Source organism: Eubalaena glacialis, chromosome 1, assembly GCF_028564815.1.
Source record: "Eubalaena glacialis isolate mEubGla1 chromosome 1, mEubGla1.1.hap2.+ XY, whole genome shotgun sequence".
Classification (NCBI taxonomy): domain Eukaryota; kingdom Metazoa; phylum Chordata; class Mammalia; order Artiodactyla; family Balaenidae; genus Eubalaena; species Eubalaena glacialis.
Genome location: NC_083716.1, coordinates 146,179,060 through 146,187,541, shown reverse-complemented (window position 1 = coordinate 146,187,541; position 8,482 = coordinate 146,179,060).

Below are 8,482 nucleotides of genomic sequence, written 5' to 3'. Positions count from 1 at the left end.
TCTCCTTGTGCTCGGGTTCGCCATTCCAGCCCCTTTACTAACAATCTCCCTACTTGGAGAATCAGCACCTTGAACCTCCTGGTTCGTACAGGTTGCAATTTGTCCCGAGGATGAACGGGAAAAGGGGGAACCAACGAGAGACTAGCTCTAGGTGTTGGGACAGGCACAGGACTCTCTATTTCCCCATCAGGAAGAAGAATGAAGCACAGGCTCAGCCTGCCCACCGGAACCAGAATAGGGCCGGAAGCAATCCTGCGCTTTTGCGGCCAGCTCCCAAAAAAGCGAGTTGACAAATGGAGCTCAGGGCCACTGCAATTCACAAACCTGCAGAGTTATAAATGATAACTCGCGTCCACAAATATATTGAGGGAAGGCAACGAAGAGGATTTGAAAGCAAGGCAGAATTGCAGGAAACAGATTTCAGGAGGTAGATTCGACTCGCCTTTAAAGCACATGAAAAGCGGCAAGACGTTGACAATGATGCCCTTGGCCAAAAAGGGCGTATGCGTTTTTTCCTGAATATATTCAGGAAAAAACGCATACGCCCTTTTTGGCCAACCAAGCAAGCCGGAAGTGCAAATCAGCACTACAAAGAAGTCTCGCTTGCCATCGGTCAATAGGGCCATGCTGCAAAAAGTGTAAAAACCAGAAATGCAGGACAGGCCATGGAGACCTGGGAGCCTTGCTACGCTGATGGGCGGGATGTCAATTGCCAACAGCCACTCTGGAGAAGTGTACGCTGTGTCCTGAAACATGTAATAAACACAGCTTACAGAGCATAGGGCACTTCCACTCATGGGCGTATAAATTGGGAAAACTGAAAAGAAACAAGACACAGGCACCCCAAAGTTTAGGGCTGCTCTGTTTCCAAGAACCTCCACTTCGGTACACCTTAAACATCCCAGGAAAGAGAAAAATGGATAAAGAAGTTGTGGTACTTAGGCACAATGGAATATCACTCAGCCATGAAATCAGTGTCATAAGGCTAGTAGCAGCATGATGAGTGGATTTAGGAACGAGGATTCTAAGTGAAATAAGTCACACAGAAAAAGACACTTATCCTAAGATATCACTTATAGAGGGCATGTCAAAATCGCTACACTTGAACTGAATTACAAAACAGAACAGAGTCACACATTTAGAAGACACACTATGGCTGCTTAACGGGAAAGGTGAGGTGGCGTGATGCATAAAACAAGGGTTTGAAATTAGCTCAGATACCAGTCCATAAGCCAAATATGTAACAGACAAGACCTCCTCCCTGCTCAGTGAACTGGACTCAACACCCCCTATTCACTGCACAAGAATATATCTGACTAGCAAGAATCTTAAAACCTATGTATTGATATCTCTCTGGAAGTGAATCAACAGGGTGTAAAGCGGCATAAACACAGCAGGGAAAAGCAGCTAAACCCCATTATAAAAATAAATTACTTAAAAAAAACCCCATAAAACCAAGACAGTCAAAGAGAGAGAAATTCTTACAAAATCAATTCAGGGGCTCTGATGCGACCTGGATTGATCATATCTAGACCCACAGCAGGATGAGACATAAGGCTGGACACTCTTGGGGCTGAGAGGATTGGTGAGGTTGGGTGAGCAAACGCAGACCCTTTAAAGTAATACCGCGTGCTACCCACCCCATTGGTCCCAAATCTCCAGGTTCAAGGGCATCTTCCTACATCGAAAACGTGCATGGGAAACCCAGAAGCTGGTACACCGTGTGATCGGGAAAGGTTTCTAAAACGCACCTCATTTCGCCTCTCCTTGTGCTCGGGTTCGCCATTCCAGCCCCTTTACTAACAATCTCCCTACTTGGAGAATCAGCACCTTGAACCTCCTGGTTCGTACAGGTTGCAATTTGTCCCGAGGATGAACGGGAAGAGGGGGAACCAATGAGAGACTAGCTCTAGGTGTTGGGACAGGCACAGGTCTCTCTATTTCCCCGTCAGGAAGAAGAATGAAGCACAGGCTCAGCCTGCCCACCGGAACCAGAATAGGGCCGGAAGCAATCCTGCGCTTTTGCGGCCAGCTCCCAAAAAAGCGAGTTGACAAATGGAGCTCAGGGCCACTGCAATTCACAAACCTGCAGAGTTATAAATGATAACTCGCGTCCACAAATATATTGAGGGAAGGCAACGAAGAGGATTTGAAAGCAAGGCAGAATTGCAGGAAACAGATTTCAGGAGGTAGATTCGACTCGCCTTTAAAGCACATGAAAAGCGGCAAGACGTTGACAATGATGCCCTTGGCCAAAAAGGGCGTATGCGTTTTTTCCTGAATATATTCAGGAAAAAACGCATACGCCCTTTTTGGCCAACCAAGCAAGCCGGAAGTGCAAATCAGCACTACAAAGAAGTCTCGCTTGCCATCGGTCAATAGGGCCATGCTGCAAAAAGTGTAAAAACCAGAAATGCAGGACAGGCCATGGAGACCTGGGAGCCTTGCTACGCTGATGGGCGGGATGTCAATTGCCAACAGCCACTCTGGAGAAGTGTACGCTGTGTCCTGAAACATGTAATAAACACAGCTTACAGAGCATAGGGCACTTCCACTCATGGGCGTATAAATTGGGAAAACTGAAAAGAAACAAGACACAGGCACCCCAAAGTTTAGAGCTGCTCTGTTTCCAAGAACCTCCACTTCGGTACACCTTAAACATCCCAGGAAAGAGAAAAATGGATAAAGAAGTTGTGGTACTTAGGCACAATGGAATATCACTCAGCCATGAAATCAGTGTCATAAGGCTACTAGCAGCATGATGAGTGGATTTAGGAACGAGGATTCTAAGTGAAATAAGTCACACAGAAAAAGACACTTATCCTAAGATATCACTTATAGAGGGCATGTCAAAATCGCTACACTTGAACTGAATTACAAAACAGAACAGAGTCACACATTTAGAAGACACACTATGGCTGCTTAACGGGAAAGGTGAGGTGGCGTGATGCATAAAACAAGGGTTTGAAATTAGCTCACATACCATTCCATAAGCCAAATATGTAACAGACAAGACCTCCTCCCTGCTCAGTGAACTGGACTCAACACCCCCTATTCACTGCACAAGAATATATCTGACTAGCAAGAATCTTAAAACCTATGTATTGCTATCTCTCTGGAAGTGAATCAACAGGGTGTAAAGCGGCATAAACACAGCAGGGAAAAGCAGCTAAACCCCATTATAAAAATAAATTACTTAAAAAAAACCCCATAAAACCAAGACAGTCAAAGAGAGAGAAATTCTTACAAAATCAATTCAGGGGCTCTGATGCGACCTGGATTGATCATATCTAGACCCACAGCAGGATGAGACATAAGGCTGGACACTCTTGGGGCTGAGAGGATTGGTGAGGTTGGGTGAGCAAACGCAGACCCTTTAAAGTAATACCGCGTGGTAGCCACCCCATTGGTCCCAAATCTCCAGGTTCAAGGGCATCTTCCTACATCGAAAACGTGCATGGGAAACCCAGAAGATGGTACACCGTGTGATCGGGAAAGGTTTCTAAAACGCACCTCATTTCGCCTCTCCTTGTGCTCGGGTTCGCCATTCCAGCCCCTTTACTAACAATCTCCCTACTTGGAGAATCAGCACCTTGAACCTCCTGGTTCGTACAGGTTGCAATTTGTCCCGAGGATGAACGGGAAGAGGGGGAACCAATGAGAGACTAGCTCTAGGTGTTGGGACAGGCACAGGTCTCTCTATTTCCCCATCAGGAAGAAGAATGAAGCACAGGCTCAGCCTGCCCACCGGAACCAGAATAGGGCCGGAAGCAATCCTGCGCTTTTGCGGCCAGCTCCCAAAAAAGCGAGTTGACAAATGGAGCTCAGGGCCACTGCAATTCACAAACCTGCAGAGTTATAAATGATAACTCTCGTCCACAAATATATTGAGGGAAGGCAACGACGAGGATTTGAAAGCAAGGCAGAATGGCAGGAAACAGATTTCAGGAGGTAGATTCGACTCGCTTTAAAAGCACATGAAAAGCGGCAAGACGTTGACAATGATGCCCTTGGCCAAAAAGGGCGTATGCGTTTTTTCCTGAATATATTCAGGAAAAAACGCATACGCCCTTTTTGGCCAACCAAGCAAGCCGGAAGTGCAAATCAGCACTACAAAGAAGTCTCGCTTGCCATCGGTCAATAGGGCCATGCTGCAAAAAGTGTAAAAACCAGAAATGCAGGACAGGCCATGGAGACCTGGGAGCCTTGCTACGCTGATGGGCGGGATGTCAATTGCCAACAGCCACTCTGGAGAAGTGTACGCTGTGTCCTGAAACATGTAATAAACACAGCTTACAGAGCATAGGGCACTTCCACTCATGGGCGTATAAATTGGTAAAACTGAAAAGAAACAAGACACAGGCACCCCAAAGTTTAGGGCTGCTCTGTTTCCAAGAACCTCCACTTCGGTACACCTTAAACATCCCAGGAAAGAGAAAAATGGATAAAGAAGTTGTGGTACTTAGGCACAATGGAATATCACTCAGCCATGAAATCAGTGTCATAAGGCTAGTAGCAGCATGATGAGTGGATTTAGGAACGAGGATTCTAAGTGAAATAAGTCACACAGAAAAAGACACTTATCCTAAGATATCACTTATAGAGGGCATGTCAAAATCGCTACACTTGAACTGAATTACAAAACAGAACAGAGTCACACATTTAGAAGACACACTATGGCTGCTTAACGGGAAAGGTGAGGTGGCGTGATGCATAAAACAAGGGTTTGAAATTAGCTCAGATACCATTCCATAAGCCAAATATGTAACAGACAAGACCTCCTCCCTGCTCAGTGAACTGGACTCAACACCCCCTATTCACTGCACAAGAATATATCTGACTAGCAAGAATCTTAAAACCTATGTATTGCTATCTCTCTGGAAGTGAATCAACAGGGTGTAAAGCGGCATAAACACAGCAGGGAAAAGCAGCTCAACCCCATTATCAAAATAAATTACTTAAAATGAACGCCATAAAACAAAGACAGTGAAAGAGAGAGAAATTCTTACAAAATCCGTTCGGAGGCTCTGATGCAACCTGGATTGACCATATCTAGATCCACAGCTGGATGAGACAAAAGGCTGGACAATCTTGGGGCTGAGAGGATTGGTGAGGTTGGGTGAGCAAACGCAGACCGTTTAAAGTAATACCGCGTGGTACCCACCCCATGGGTCCCAAATCTCCAGGTTCAAGGGCATCTTCCTACATTGAAAACGTGCATGGGAAACCCAGAAGATGGTACAGCGTGTGATCGGGAAAGGTTTCTAAAACGCACCTCATTTCGCCTCTCCTTGTGCTCGGGTTCGCCATTCCAGCCCCTTTACTAACAATCTCCCTACTTGGAGAATCAGCACCTTGAACCTCCTGGTTCGTACAGGTTGCAATTTGTCCCGAGGATGAACGGGAAGAGGGGGAACCAATGAGAGACTAGCTCTAGGTGTTGGGACAGGCACAGGTCTCTCTATTTCCCCATCAGGAAGAAGAATGAAGCACAGGCTCAGCCTGCCCACCGGAACCAGAATAGGGCCGGAAGCAATCCTGCGCTTTTGCGGCCAGCTCCCAAAAAAGCGAGTTGACAAATGGAGCTCAGGGCCACTGCAATTCACAAACCTGCAGAGTTATAAATGATAACTCTCGTCCACAAATATATTGAGGGAAGGCAACGAAGAGGATTTGAAAGCAAGGCAGAATTGCAGGAAACAGATTTCAGGAGGTAGATTCGACTCGCCTTTAAAGCACATGAAAAGCGGCAAGACGTTGACAATGATGCCCTTGGCCAAAAAGGGCGTATGCGTTTTTTCCTGAATATATTCAGGAAAAAACGCATACGCCCTTTTTGGCCAACCAAGCAAGCCGGAAGTGCAAATCAGCACTACAAAGAAGTCTCGCTTGCCATCGGTCAATAGGGCCATGCTGCAAAAAGTGTAAAAACCAGAAATGCAGGACAGGCCATGGAGACCTGGGAGCCTTGCTACGCTGATGGGCGGGATGTCAATTGCCAACAGCCACTCTGGAGAAGTGTACGGTGTGTCCTGAAACATGTAATAAACACAGCTTACAGAGCATAGGGCACTTCCACTCATGGGCGTATAAATTGGGAAAACTGAAAAGAAACAAGACACAGGCACCCCAAAGTTTAGGGCTGCTCTGTTTCCAAGAACCTCCACTTCGGTACACCTTAAACATCCCAGGAAAGAGAAAAATGGATAAAGAAGTTGTGGTACTTAGGCACAATGGAATATCACTCAGCCATGAAATCAGTGTCATAAGGCTAGTAGCAGCATGATGAGTGGATTTAGGAACGAGGATTCTAAGTGAAATAAGTCACACAGAAAAAGACACTTATCCTAAGATATCACTTATAGAGGGCATGTCAAAATCGCTACACTTGAACTGAATTACAAAACAGAACAGAGTCACACATTTAGAAGACACACTATGGCTGCTTAACGGGAAAGGTGAGGTGGCGTGATGCATAAAACAAGGGTTTGAAATTAGCTCAGATACCAGTCCATAAGCCAAATATGTAACAGACAAGACCTCCTCCCTGCTCAGTGAACTGGACTCAACACCCCCTATTCACTGCACAAGAATATATCTGACTAGCAAGAATCTTAAAACCTATGTATTGATATCTCTCTGGAAGTGAATCAACAGGGTGTAAAGCGGCATAAACACAGCAGGGAAAAGCAGCTAAACCCCATTATAAAAATAAATTACTTTAAAAAAACCCCATAAAACCAAGACAGTCAAAGAGAGAGAAATTCTTACAAAATCAATTCAGGGGCTCTGATGCGACCTGGATTGATCATATCTAGACCCACAGCAGGATGAGACATAAGGCTGGACACTCTTGGGGCTGAGAGGATTGGTGAGGTTGGGTGAGCAAACGCAGACCCTTTAAAGTAATACCGCGTGGTAGCCACCCCATTGGTCCCAAATCTCCAGGTTCAAGGGCATCTTCCTACATCGAAAACGTGCATGGGAAACCCAGAAGATGGTACACCGTGTGATCGGGAAAGGTTTCTAAAACGCACCTCATTTCGCCTCTCCTTGTGCTCGGGTTCGCCATTCCAGCCCCTTTACTAACAATCTCCCTACTTGGAGAATCAGCACCTTGAACCTCCTGGTTCGTACAGGTTGCAATTTGTCCCGAGGATGAACGGGAAGAGGGGGAACCAATGAGAGACTAGCTCTAGGTGTTGGGACAGGCACAGGTCTCTCTATTTCCCCATCAGGAAGAAGAATGAAGCACAGGCTCAGCCTGCCCACCGGAACCAGAATAGGGCCGGAAGCAATCCTGCGCTTTTGCGGCCAGCTCCCAAAAAAGCGAGTTGACAAATGGAGCTCAGGGCCACTGCAATTCACAAACCTGCAGAGTTATAAATGATAACTCTCGTCCACAAATATATTGAGGGAAGGCAACGAAGAGGATTTGAAAGCAAGGCAGAATGGCAGGAAACAGATTTCAGGAGGTAGATTCGACTCGCTTTAAAAGCACATGAAAAGCGGCAAGACGTTGACAATGATGCCCTTGGCCAAAAAGGGCGTATGCGTTTTTTCCTGAATATATTCAGGAAAAAACGCATACGCCCTTTTTGGCCAACCAAGCAAGCCGGAAGTGCAAATCAGCACTACAAAGAAGTCTCGCTTGCCATCCGTCAATAGGGCCATGCTGCAAAAAGTGTAAAAACCAGAAATGCAGGACAGGCCATGGAGACCTGGGAGCCTTGCTACGCTGATGGGCGGGATGTCAATTGCCAACAGCCACTCTGGAGAAGTGTACGCTGTGTCCTGAAACATGTAATAAACACAGCTTACAGAGCATAGGGCACTTCCACTCATGGGCGTATAAATTGGGAAAACTGAAAAGAAACAAGACACAGGCACCCCAAAGTTTAGGGCTGCTCTGTTTCCAAGAACCTCCACTTCGGTACACCTTAAACATCCCAGGAAAGAGAAAAATGGATAAAGAAGTTGTGGTACTTAGGCACAATGGAATATCACTCAGCCATGAAATCAGTGTCATAAGGCTAGTAGCAGCATGATGAGTGGATTTAGGAACGAGGATTCTAAGTGAAATAAGTCACACAGAAAAAGACACTTATCCTAAGATATCACTTATAGAGGGCATGTCAAAATCGCTACACTTGAACTGAATTACAAAACAGAACAGAGTCACACATTTAGAAGACACACTATGGCTGCTTAACGGGAAAGGTGAGGTGGCGTGATGCATAAAACAAGGGTTTGAAATTAGCTCAGATACCAGTCCATAAGCCAAATATGTAACAGACAAGACCTCCTCCCTGCTCAGTGAACTGGACTCAACACCCCCTATTCACTGCACAAGAATATATCTGAATAGCAAGAATCTTAAAACCTATGTATTGCTATCTCTCTGGAAGTGAATCAACAGGGTGTAAAGCGGCATAAACACAGCAGGGAAAAGCAGCTAAACCCCATTATAAAAATAAATTAC